Genomic DNA, 13,690 nt, shown 5'->3' with positions numbered 1-13,690 from the left:
CTGGGCCTCGCCAGGCGCGCCCCGCGCCAGCGCCTGCAGTCCCCGCGCAGCCTGGGCGGCCCGGAAGCAGGTGCGCATGCGCCGTCCACTCCCTCCGCGCGCTCCCGCCAACCCAACGGTCCAGGTGACCAAGGCCGAAAGGCTCCAGTCGGCCCGCTGCCAGCGTTTACGAGCAGTCCGAACCCCTTTTGGATTTGCTAGAGAGTTTAAATAAGCGGCACCGCCCGCCCCTTCAGCTCCATGACCGAGGTCTCTTCCCCTCACTCACACCTTCAGACTAACGGCTTTCTGGTAACTGTAGGAACTGCCCTCCAACCCCTCTTCACCCAAAGGTCAGGGTCCCTAGACTACCTTGGGTGGTAGGTAACGCTTTCGGCGTCCACGTGGCTTTTGTCCAGCTCAACTGCCTAGTCTTCTACAAAGATGCTGAAAAAATAAATCAACAAGTACAAACATGAGTAAACACAGGAATAAGCGAGTAAATAGATGAGGAGATGGGCAAGGGGGCCTGGAGTCGCCATGCACTGTTGCCTTCCAGAGAGGCCTTTTTCGTGGAGTCCCCACCCAACTGTGCCACTTGAGAATGGTTGTCTCTATAGCAACAGTGTTCCACTTTGGGAATGGGCACAGAGAAGCAGGAACCTGGTACTGGAGGTCCAGCCCTGCGTCTCCTCAACTGTCAGAGGGGATGACTTCTCACCCAATAGTGACACTCCACTTCTGTCTCCTTCCGAGAGTTATAGTGTGGGCTTAGGAAGCATGGAAGCTAAATCGGGGGGAAAGGGGCTGATGATTGTCATTTTCTGAGGTATTTTTTTCATTGACTACTGAGTACCTAGCATGATTTTGGACAATACAAAAGAGAGTCAGAAACCATCTCTTCTCTTAGAGGTTTAGGAGTCTCATTGCCTTGGAAAATGAGAACTAAGAACTAAAGACTCCAGATCTAAATCAGTATCATTCCTCCATCATTCATTCATTCATATGCTCGTCTCTGTGCAGCACTAGGGGCTTAGCAAAGAACCAGACATATTTCTGCTTACTTTTTTAAACAAGGAGACAGGGGAAAAAAATAAGTATTGTGTGATAAGCATTATGACAAGTTTGACTAAAGTGCTGGGTGAACAATGAAGAGGGGGCAAGTAATTTTTCCTGAAGAGGTTAACAAAGCTTCTTAGAGAAGGTGACAATGTAGTTGGGTCTTGAAAGATGAGTAGGAATCTGCCATAGAGAAAAGAAGAATGGAAAAAGAATTCCATGCTAATTGAAACGTAACAGTGTGACCTAATGAGGAGAGGTATATAATTCAACATGGTTGAAACTAGGAAAGGAACCGTAAGGGTTGCTTCTGGAAAAGTAGAGTTGGGTTACTGAAGTTCTAACTACCATGTTAAGGACGTGACTTTTATCCTGTAGGGCAGACCAATGTTTCTCAAAAGGGTGGTCCATGGACCACTTGTGTCAAAATCGCTTAGAGTGCCTTATTAAAAATCCTAAATCCCACCCCAGGCCCTCTGAATGAGAATCTCTGAGGGTATGCAATTCTAATAAACTCCTTGGGTGATCTCTTCAGTCAACTTCACTAGAGTTTGAAAACTACAGTATGTGGATGATGGGAGGTCAAGGATATTTTTAAGGTTCTCTGATAAAGAATTCAGTACTTATATCCTGAATTGGCTGGTGTACACAATGATGAAAATTCATCAAGTTGTACATGTAAGATTAGTGAAAGTTACACACTTTATGTAAGTAATACCATCATTTTAAGAAGAAAAAAGAGAAAAGTTGGCTAATATCAAATGCTAACTACAAACCAGGGATGGTAGTGAGAGGGGAGAACAAAGACAGATACAAATTTTCTCAGTCAGCAAGTCTTAATTGAACTGTTGTCCTTATGCTAGTCTTCTACCAGAAATGCCTGGATTAAAGTTCTCTCTCCTTGAGTCATAAGAGCACAATGAAATGCTAAAATAACTGATGCTGGCTAAATTAGGGCTTCCCAAAGTATGTTCCTGGGAATATTAGTCTGCTTGAAAAGGTCCATTAGAAAAAGGTCCAATGCTTCTTAAATTTGGGAAGCATTTCACTCTAGAGCATACATTCTCAGCAGGGGCAAAAATTGGTTCAGGGGCTGGGGGTGGGGTGGGATTTTAGATAGTGCCATCATTTGTGGCCCTCCAAAGACCAATTCTACCAACATTTTATTTTTTAGTATTTAATTTCAATCGGAGAAAGTCACAATTCGGGGGGGCGGAAATGTCTAAAAAGGCTCCTTAATGCTGGGGGTGGGGAGATATTGAAAAAAAGGTTGAGAAACACTGCATTAGAGCTTCCTTCCTGTTGGAGATTCACAGGACATATTAACATATTAAAGATTTATTTATTTGTTTCTCTCTCCTCCCCCCTGCCCCAGTTCTGTTCTCTGTGTCTATTTGCCGTGTATATTAATATATTGAAGACTGAGTTCCACAGTAAAGAAATTTAACTTTGTTAGCTTACAATTTCCTAATATTTTGGATCTTGGAACTCCCTTTTTTATATTACATTTATTTGCATTTCACAGAAGTAGTCTTCCATGGAAGATACTTTGGGAAATGCTGAACTCTATTCAGAAATGGAGTTGAGATAAAATAAGGATTAAAGAGGACTGAGTAATAATAACAGCAGCTACCATTTTTTGAGCCCTTAGGCCTCTCTCAAAGATACAACTTAGATGTTTAGCTAACATGGACATGGGGTCATAGTCTGTTTTTATGAAAACAGAGGTTAAATCCGTTTATCTCATTCATACTATTAAAATATTGCTAAAGAAAATGTGCTTGTACAAGTCGAAGAAAAACAATCAAATCTTCAGGACCAAAATTTTGTGTTCAACAGCTCTATGGAAACACATCCATAAAGTCAGCAACAACTGAACATAGCCTGTAAGAGTATTTTGCTATTTCAGAGCATGCAGCCACACCCTTAAGTTTATCTACTTGGTATATATATGATGTAAGGTAACATTTCTGTCTTGAAGTCATTATTATACTTTCACTGTGTTCTGTCTGCTAACTTGCACTGATAAGGAGATCTTCCCACAAGGCCAGATATAAACTTTTATATTCTCTTATTTGTTATAAAGAGAAGAGAGTAAAAATGTATTCCTTCTTTCCTTTATTCACCAGGTTTTTCTTAATGCCTATTAGTTACCAGGAACATTTTGAATTAATATGCTGAAGCAGAGATAATATCCCACATTGTCCCCAAACAGAATTTTTGAAAGTTCTAAAACACAATCATAGAGTGCTAAAATAATAGCAAACACTTATTGAATACCTACTCTGTTCCAGCTCATCTAAACATCTCTAACCCTTACAACAGCAGTACAAGATAGACATTAATTCTTCCCATTTTACAGATATGGAATGGCAGACACTGTTTTCTCTTTGCTAACAGAACCCCTATTTGTTCAGATCTGACAGATCATATTGGCTCACTTCCTTCTAAAGACATTTTAATTAAAAAAAAAAAATTATTTCTTTCCCCTTCTCCCCTCCAACCCAGTTGTCTGCTCTTTGTGTCCATTCGCTGTGTGTTCTTCTGCATTTGCTTGTATTCTTGTCAGGGCACCCTGAATCTATGTCGTATTTTGTTGCGTCATCTTGCTGCGTCAGCTCTCTATGTGTGTGCGCCATTCCTGGGCAGGTTGCACTTTTTTCGTGCTGGGCGGCTCTCCTTCTGTGGCGCACTCCCTGCGTGTGGGATTCTCCTACATGGGAGACACCTCTGTGTGGCAGGGCACTCCTCGCACGCATCAGCACTGTGCGTGGGCCAGCTCCACACGGGTCAAGGAAGCCCTGGGTTTGAACCTTGGACCTCCCATGTGGTAGGTGGACGCCCTATCCATTGGGCCAACTCCGCTTCCCGACATTTTAATTTGCATTAGGGCTTTTGATAGCATATCTAAATACTCAGGCCTGTTAATAGTTTCTCCACTCCAATTCCCCAAATATACTTCCATGCAAAATTTCCTTATCCCTATGTCGGTGTCTTTGTATATGACCTTCCACTTTCCTCCTGCAATTCACGTCCTCTTACAGAACCTGGAGCAAAACATGTCTGCCAGAAGACTTTCCTTTATCAACCCACCTGCCTTATGTTTCTTCTGGTAACTTCACTGTTCAAATTTCTTGCCAGACATTCATTTGTATTTTTTTTAACAAATCAATTTTATTGATACATATTAATAAAGCATACAATTCATCCAAAGTGTATAATCACTGGTATTTGGTATAATCATATAGTTGTGCATTCATCACTTCAATGATTATTAAAGCATTTTCATTGTTTCAATAATAATAATAAACAAAAAACAGACAAACAAGAAAATTCTTCACCTCTCAGTCTCTGTTTCCCCTGCTGTACATAGCTGCTATTCCTGGCTATTCTTACACAATTATTTATTTATTTATTAAGCAGTTTTATTAAGATATATTCACACACCATATGATCTATCTAAAGTGTATAATCAATGGCTTTTAGTACAATACAATGTTGTGCATTCATCATCACAAAAAATTTGAGAATTATTTCATTACTCCAAAAAAGAAAAACTCCACATCCCTTAGTATGACTTCCCTAGCCCTACATAACCACTAATCAAATTTCATCTTTATAAATTGATTTATATTTACATTTTATATAAATGGAATCATATAACATGTTACACAATATATTTAGTTCATAGTGACACAATCATACAGTATTTGTCCTTTTGTTTGGCTTACTTTATTCAACATTCAACAATATGTCCTCCAGGTTCATCCATGTTGTCATATGCTGTATGACTTCATTTCTTCTTACAGCTGTATAATATTCCATCTTGTGACTATACCACAGTTTGTTTGTCTGTTCATCGGTCAAGGGAGACCTGGGTTGTTTCTAATTTTGACAATCATGAATAACGCTGCTATGAACATCAGTGTGGAGGTATCTGTTTATGTCACTGCTCTCAGTTATTCTGGGTATGTGCCCTGTATTGGTATTGCAGGGTCATATGGCAAGTCTATATTCAATCTCTTTAGGAAATGCCAAACAGTCCTCCACAATGGTTGTACATTCTACATTTCCACCAACATTGAACAAGCATTCCTATCTCTCCACATCCTCTCCAACACTTGCAGCTCTTGGTCTTTTTAATAGGGTCCTTTCTGATAGGTGTGAAATGATATCTCACTGCAGTTTTGATTCGTAGTTCCCTAATCATTAGTGATGGTTTTTTTAAAAAGATTTATTTATTTATTCCTCCCCTCCACCGTTGTCTATTCTCTGTGTCTATTTGCTGTGTCTTCTTCTTTGTCCACTTCTGTTGTTGTCAGCGGCACGGGAAATCTATGTTTCTTTTTGTTGCGTCATCTTGTTGTGTTAGTTTTCCATGTGTGCGGCACCATTCCTGGGCAGGCTGCACTTCCTTTCGTGCTGGGTGGCTCTCCTTATGGGGTGCACTCCTTTTGCGTGGGGCTCCCCTACGCGGGGGACACCCCAGCATGGCACGGCACTCCTTGTGTGCATCAGCACTATGCATGGGCCAGCTCCACACGGGTCAGGGAGGCCCAGGGTTTGAACTGTGGACCTCCCATGTGGTAGACGGATGCCCCAACCACTGGGCCAAGTCCGCTTCCCTCATTAGTGATGTTGAACATATTTTCATGTGTGGGTGTGTTTTTTTTTTGCCATTTATATTTATTTTTGGACAAATGTCTATTCAAATCTTTTCCCCAATTTTAAATTGGAACATTTGTCTTTTAATTCTTGAGTTGTAACGTCTCTTTATGTATTGTGGATATTAAACCCTTATCAGACACGTGATTGCCAAATATTTTCTCCCGTTGCATCGGCTGCCTTTTCACCCATTTGACAAAGTCCTGTCATGTGCAAAAGTGTTTAATTTTGAGGAGATCCCATTTATCTATTTTTTTCTTTTGTTGCGCATGCTTTGGTTATAAGGTCCAAGAAACCACCACCTACCACAAGGTCTTTAAGGTGTTTCTCTACATTTTCTTCTGGTAGTTTTTATATTTAGGTCTTTGTTCCATTTTGAGTTGTTTCTTGTATAGGGAGTGAGATAGGGGTCCTCTTTCATTCTTTTGGTTATAGATATCCAGTTCTCCCAGCACCATTTGTTGAAGACACTTTTTGTACCGCTGACATCGACTTGGTAGGTTTGTGACGAACCAGCTGACTGTAGATTTGAGGGTTTATTTCTGGACTCTCAATTCTAGTCCACTGATTGATGTGTCTATCTTTATGCCAGTACCATGCTGTTTTGATCACTGTAGCTTTGTAATATGTTTCAAGGTCAGGCAGTAAAATTTTTCCCAAGTTGTTCTTCTTTTTTGGAATGCTTTTGGCTATTCAGGTGCACTTTCCCTTCCAAATGAATTTGGTAAGTGCCTTTTCTATTTCTGTAAAGTAGGCTGTTGGAATTTTCCTATTGGTATTGCACTGAATCTGTAAATCAGTTTGGGTAGGAGGGACATCTTCGTGATATTTAGTCTTCCAATCTGTGAACATGGAATGTGTTGGCATTTGTTTAGGTCTTCATTGATTTCTTTAAGCATTATTTTTTAGTTTTCTGCATAGAGATCCTGCACTTCTTTGGTTAAATTGATTCCTAGGTATTCGAGTCTTTTTGTTACTAGTAAATGGAATTTTTTCTCTGATTTCTTCTTTAGATTGTTCAGTACTAGTGTACAAAAACATAACTGATATTTATGTGTTGATCTTGTATCCTGCCACTTTGCTGAACTCATTTATTAGCTCAAGTAGCTTTGTTGTAGACATTTCAGAATTTTCTAAATATAGGATCTTGTCATCCACAAATAATGAAAGTTTTACTTTTCCTTTTCCTATTTGGATGCCTTTATTTTTTTTCTTGTCTAAATAGCTAGAACTTTTAGTACAATGTTGAATAACCATGGTGACAATGGGTATCCCTATCTTCTTCCCAATCTAGAAGGTAAAGCTTTCAACCTTTCCCCACTGAGTACAATGTTGGTCGAGGGTTTTTCATGTATGCTTTTTATCATATTGAGGAATTTCCCTTCTATTTCTATCTTTTGAAGTGTTTTTTTTTAATCAAGAAAGGATGCTGGATTTTGTCAGATGCCTTTTCTGTGTTGATTGAGATGATCGTGTGTTTTTTTTCATTCAATTTGTTAACATGGTGTATTACGTTGACTGATTTTCTTATGTTGAATAAATCCTACTTCATCGTGATGTATAAGTCTTTAATATGCTGTTGGATTCGATTTGCGAGTATTTTATTGAGAATTTTTGAATCTATGTTCATTAGAGAGTCATTGTAGGTTGGTTGTGCATTTCTAGGAATTTGTCCATTTCCTCTAGGTTGTCTAGTTTGTTGGTATACAGTTTCTCATAATATCTTGTTATCCTTTTTATTTTTGTGGGGTCAGTAGTAACTTCTCCCCTTTCATTTCTGATTATTTATTTGCATCTTCTCTCTTTTTTCCTTTGTTAGCCTAGCTAGGTAGGGGTCTTTCAATTTTATTGAACTTCTCAAAGATCCAACTTTTGGTTTTGTTGATTTTCTCTATTTTTTTGTTCTCAATTTCATTTATTTCTGCTCTAATCTTTATTATTTCTTTCCTTCTGCTTGCTTTGGGACTGGTTTGCTGTTCTTCTAGTTTCTCTAGTTATTCAGTTAAATCTTTGAGTCTAGCTCTTTCTTTTCCTTTTTTTTTTAAAAAGCTTTATTTATTTATTTATTTATTTATTTCCCCCTCCCCCGACCCCAGTTGTCTGCTCTCTATGTCCATTTGCTGTGTGTTATTCTGTGACTGCTTCTATCCTTACCAGTGGCACCGGGAATCTGTTTCTTTTTGTTGCGTCATCCTACGACGTCAGTTCTTGTGTGTGCGGCACCATTCTTGGGCAGGCTGCACTTTCTTTTCCCCTGGGCTGCTCTCCTTATGGGGCGCACTCCTTTGTGTGTGTGGCTCCCCTACATGGGGGACACTCCTGTGTGGCACGGCACTCCTTGCGTGCATCAACACTGCGCATGGACCAGCTCCTCACCCGTCTCCCGGGGTTTGAACCTCGGACCTCCCACATGGTAGGTAGACACCCTATCCATTGGGCCAACTCCGCTTCCCTCTTTCTTCTTTTTGAGTACAGGCATTTTTGGCTATAAATTTCCCTATCAGGACTGCCTTCACTGTATCTTATAAGTTCTGATAAGTTGTGTTCTCATCTTCATTTGTCTCAATGTATTTACTGATTTCACTTGCAATTTTTTCTTTTTTTCTTTTTTTTTTTTAAAGATTTATTTTTTATTTATTTAATTCCCCTCCCCTCCCCCGGTTGTCTGTTTTCTGTGTCTTTTTGCTGCGTCTTGTTTCTTTGTCCGCTTCTGTTGTCGTCAGCGGCACGGGAAGTGTGGGTGGCGCCATTCCTGGGCAGGCTGCTCCCTCCTTCGCGCTGGGCGGCTCTCCTTACGGGTGCACTCCTTGCGCGTGGGGCTCCCCTATGCGGGGGACACCCCTGTGTGGCACGGCACTCCTTGCACGCATCAGCACTGCGCATGGGCCAGCTCCACACGGGTCAAGGAGGCCCGGGGCTTGAACCGCGGGCCTCCCATGTGGTAGACGGACGCCCTAACCACTGGGCCAAAGTCCGTTTCCCGCAATTTTTTCTTTGACCCACTGATTATTTAGGAGTGTGTTGTTTAGCCTCTACACATTTGCAGAATAACCTCTTTCCTGTCTATTATTGATTTCCAGTTTCATTCCATTATGATCTGATCTTTATATTATTTCAATCTTTTTATATTTATTGAGAGCTGCATTGTGCCCTAACATGTGGTGTATCCCAGAGAAAGGTCCATGGGAACTTGAGAAGAATGTATAACCCTCTGAGTTTGGGTACAGTGTTCTGTACAAGTCTGTTAGGTCTAACTTGTTTATCATATTGTTCAAATTCTCTGTTTCCTTGTTGATCTTCTGTCGAGTTGTTCTATCTAATGATGTGAGTGGTGTTTTGAAGTCTCCAACGATTATTGTAGAGATGTCTATATCTTCCTTCAGTTTTGCCAGAGTTTGTCTCATGTGTTTTAGGGCACGCTAGTTAGGTGCATAGATATTTATGACTGTTAAATCTTCCTGGTGGTTTGTCCCTTTTATTAATATATAATGGCCTTCTGTATCTCTTATAACTTTTGTTTTGCATTTAAAGTCTGTTTTATCTGATATTTATATCCTCTTTTTTGGTTACTCTTTGCATGGAGTATCTTTTTCCATCCTTTCACCGTCAGCTGGTTTGTGTCCCTGGGTTTAAGGTGAATCTCTTGTAAGCAGCATATGGATGGTTCATGTTTTTTTAATCTAATCTGCCAGTATATATCTTTTGATTGGGGAGTTCAATACATTCACATTCAATGATATTACTATAAATGCATTATTTACATCCACCATTTTATTCTTTGGTTTTTGTATGTCATAATCATCTTTTCATCTGTCTTCTTACTCTTTTGTTTATAATTTCTGCTGTTCTTTCTTCTATATTGTCCTCCAAGCCTCTCTCTTCTTTTTCTTTCAGGCTTTAAGGCTTCCTTTAATATTTCCTGCAAAGGTGGATTCTTTTTTACAGACTCTCTTAGCTTCTGTTTATTTGTGAATATTTTATACTCACCTTCATATTTGAAGGACAATTTTGCCAGATAAAAAATACTCAGCTGGCAGTTTTTCTATTTCAGTGTCCTAATTGTATCATACCACTATCTTCTTGCCTCCATGGTTTCTGATGAGAAATCCATGCTAAGTCTTACTGGGTATCCCATGTATGTGATGGTTTGCTTCTCCCTTGCTGCTCTCAGAATTTTCTCTTTATCTTTGACATTTCACATTCTGAGCAGTGTGTCTTGGGGTAGGTCTATTCAGGTTTATTCTGATTGTGGTACTGTGTGCTTCTTAGATATGTAAGTTCATTTCTTTTGTTAGAGTTGGGAAATTTTCAGCTATTATATCCTCAAATACTCTTTCTGCCCCTTTTCCCTTCTTTTCTCCTTCTGGAACTCCCTTGACACATATGTTGTTGTGTTTCATGTTGTCATTCAATTCTATGAGTCCCTGCTCATTTTTTCCCATTTTTTTCTATCTTCAGTTTCAGCTGTTCTCTCTTCAGTATCACTTATTCTTTCTTCTTTCATTTCAAATCTGCTGTTGTATGACTTCATCTATTGTGGCTTTCATTCCTATGAACTCTGTTACTTTTCTATTCAGGATTTCAAAATCTTGTTTGTGCTTGCTCAATGTCTTCTTGATGTTGTTTATCTCTTTAGCCACATTGTCTTTCAACTCATTAACTTCCTTTTAGAAATCTGTGTGTTTGTTGTTAATTAGTTGTCTTAAGCCTTGCGTCTCTTCTGGGGATTTTCTTGGACCATGTCTTCCATTTTCTTAGTATGGCTCATAATTTTTTGCTTATGTCTAGGCATCTGATTAGGATGGTAGTTTACTCAGATGCTCAATTTCTTTCTCTTTTGTAGGGATTTAGAGGCAGGAGAATGTGTGTTACACTGCTCTTTGAATTTTGGCTCAACCTGGATTGTTAGGATTGTCCCTGTTAGTTGCTTAAAACTGGGTTCTGCACCCAGTAATGTGTTGCAGACCTATTTCCTAGGGCCTTGGGGAGGGAGGTTATAAAGGTCAGAAAAAGCCTCTTTCACTTACTTTTAATTTTTTCACATGCACTTCCTTGGTCTTCCAGCAGATGGCGATCTTTGGCAGCCCTCTCAGTTCAATGCCTGGTCAGTGTGTTTGCTGCAAAGCATATGGGATCAATGTGATAGAGGTTCCTGTCTGGAGGCTATGAGCCTTGCAATTCAAACTTTCTCAGAGGCAGTTCTCCAGCCTTCTCTGGCAGCCCCCTCCCTTTTTCCCAGGGGTAAAAAATAATTTCTCTTCCCTCTGGGTCCTCAATAATCAGTCCCAGTTAGTAGAGAGGGAGATTGGGAGGGATCTCTTTAGTTCCTTGCTGGCTCCCAAGGCAAACAATGGTAGGGCCCTCCATGGCCTAGAAGAGCTGGTGGGATACAGCAGATTAAATTTGTGGATCAGAAGCTGAGTCAGCCTTAGGCTGTATCGCTCTTTCTCCTCTTTCCTGGGGGGTGGATCTCTGAAGCCCCCTTTGTTTGTAGCTGACTCAGAGACCTGAGAATTCTCAAGTGTCTTTCGTGTGAGGGAGGGTGCCAGCAGTAGCAGCTGCTGGTTTTAATTCACAGTTTTGCCATTGTAATTCCCCTCCTTTGTCCCTCTCTCTTCTGGGTGGTGTCCAGCCATGGCCTGGTGTCCTAAACTCTAGTAGATTTTTTTCCAGGCTGTTTCAGCCTGTCTTCTAGCTATTTTTTCTGGAAGAGAAGAGAGTCTCATCTTCATTTGTATTTAATTTAGACAGATACATTACTATTTTTAGAATTTTATAGTTAATACTTACAACAAGGTTGTGAAAATACTGTTTTTAAAAAAATCATCTCAACTCAGTGGGTGCTAGCCAATTAACTTAGTGAGAATGAACTAGAGTAGTTGCCTGAATTTTTTCTCAGCTTTACCATGTAGGGTGAACTTAAGCAGGTAACTTGATCCTCCATTGGGAATCTGTGCATTCATCATAAGAGTTTGGAGAATTTTAAATGATTTAAATTATTTTTAGGTAATTTTATTTTAAAGGCATATAATGGGTATGTAAATTTTATCTCAAAATAAAGCTATTATTTTTTAAAAGCACATGAAGGGCATTGACATTAACAAACATAAGTTCTTAGGAACTTAAAAGGATATGGAACTCAATATTTATTAAGCACTACTATGTGTCAGACATATGGCATAGCAGGAAAAGTCACACAGCCTTGGGAAGAAATTCTGAGCTCTACCTTTTTTCTAACTGCATGACAGACATGTTACTTAGCCTCTTTCTGAACTTAATTTTTTTCTTTTTAAAATCTGTTTTTAGGGTTAATTATACCTATCTTTTAAGCTTTTATAGAAATTATATGAATTGTGTGTACAGTACTTAGTCCAGTGCCAGATACATTAATATGCATTCAATGAATGTCAATTGTTTCTCTTCCTCCTTAATCCTCACAGAACTTGTTTCTGTGATGCCACAGTCTCTGCTTTTTCTCCTCAAGTGGATGATTTATTCTGTTAACTAAATTCCTACTAACTGATGATTTAGGACAGGAACTGAAGAAATCATAACTAACAGAGATGTCAAATTTCTTTGACAATGCCCCAGCATGTGTCAGGGCAGAAAATAACTGAGACAGAGATTGCTTACCTGTGGCACAGCAGCCTGGGCCACAGACAGGGGGAAGGACAGACAACCAGGCAGCCTTCCTCCTTTTCTAAACTAACTTTTCAAGTCTGGTGCTTTATTCAATTGAATTCCACCTAGGGTGATCAACTTGTCCTGGTTTTCCTGTACCTTCCTGGTTTTAGCACTGAAAGTCCAGTGTTCCTGGAATCCTCTCAGTCCTGGACAAATCTGGAGAGTTGGTCACCACATTTATCTAGGAGTCTGAGATGTGCCCATGGCCTCCAGCCACTGGCAGCATATCTGGTCCAAATCCCAGGTTCATTCCACTTCTAGCGATGAAACTTGTAAAGGTTATCAAACTTTCTTAAACCTCAGTTTCCTTATTTATAAAATATATAATTCTTTCCTAAATTTTAATTAACTTCATATTATTAAATTATAGCACAGTGCTTGCAATGTAGTATGCCCTCAGTGAATGTTCTTTACCTTTCTTATACTAAAGTGGGATTCTATTATCCCCTAGATCAGGGCTCTAAAAATCCGAGCTTCAGAGAAAGGAGATAACCATCAGACAGTGGGGGGCACTGTTGTCACTATCCTGCTCTTTCTACCCATTACCCTGCAACCCACCCACCCCCTTCCCCACACCAAAGTAATAAACTTTAGTAAGTCACTGATAAAAAATGGCCAAACTCTTAACCCACACTTGATTTAAATGTACCTAAATGTATCTCACATGCCCACAGTACCGTTGGGTGTATTTGGACCTTTTAAATTTGATTTAAATTCTTTTCCAGAGTTTATAAGGTACTAGGGGGTCAAATGTTTATTTTTAGAATTATCCAACCTAATCAACTAATTATTCTGATGAATTGTATACTTTCCTTTTTTTTGCTTGGCCAGATTGGAAACAATAACAAACATTCAACTGAGATTATTTGTAAAACTCTGACAGTTTGAGAATTACAGAGTTCCTTAAACTGTCTCTTAAAATAAATATTTACCTGACTTATCTGGTAAGTTAAAGGGGAAAAAGCAACAATTCCCAAACTCATGAAACTAAATAAGTCTAACTATGTTTAAAGTAAATGTTGTGGGAGGTAATAATCCTGTATACTTAGATGAAAATTGTTCATAACAGATCTTCATGCCTTTTGTTTGCTCAAGGAATTATTTGCACCAAAGCAACATTAGTGCTTCTGGTGGTAGTAACTGCTTACCTGGTATGGGGTTTGGGGAAGAAGAAGGGCATACATCGTATAAGAAAGTTTTTATTAAATTTCCAGCGTTCTTAACAGTATTAAATATCTAAGGGACTTCATTTATCAAGCAACATGTACATAATCGGCCCATGCCCTCTGGTTGGGATCTCAGA

The 13,690-nt window shown here is 39.4% G+C and overlaps 1 protein-coding gene across 13 annotated transcripts in view; it reads left to right on the top strand.

The window, feature by feature from the left end:
• The window catches only part of DMRTB1 (DMRT like family B with proline rich C-terminal 1), a 140,762-nt gene that overhangs the window by 97,227 nt on the left and 29,845 nt on the right, over positions 1-13,690 (top strand). The window lies entirely within an intron of this gene.

Source organism: Dasypus novemcinctus, chromosome 9 (assembly GCF_030445035.2).
Source record: "Dasypus novemcinctus isolate mDasNov1 chromosome 9, mDasNov1.1.hap2, whole genome shotgun sequence".
Classification (NCBI taxonomy): Eukaryota; Metazoa; Chordata; class Mammalia; order Cingulata; family Dasypodidae; genus Dasypus; species Dasypus novemcinctus.
Note: the sequence above shows the minus strand (reverse complement) of the source record. Positions and strands in the feature narration are given on the sequence as shown.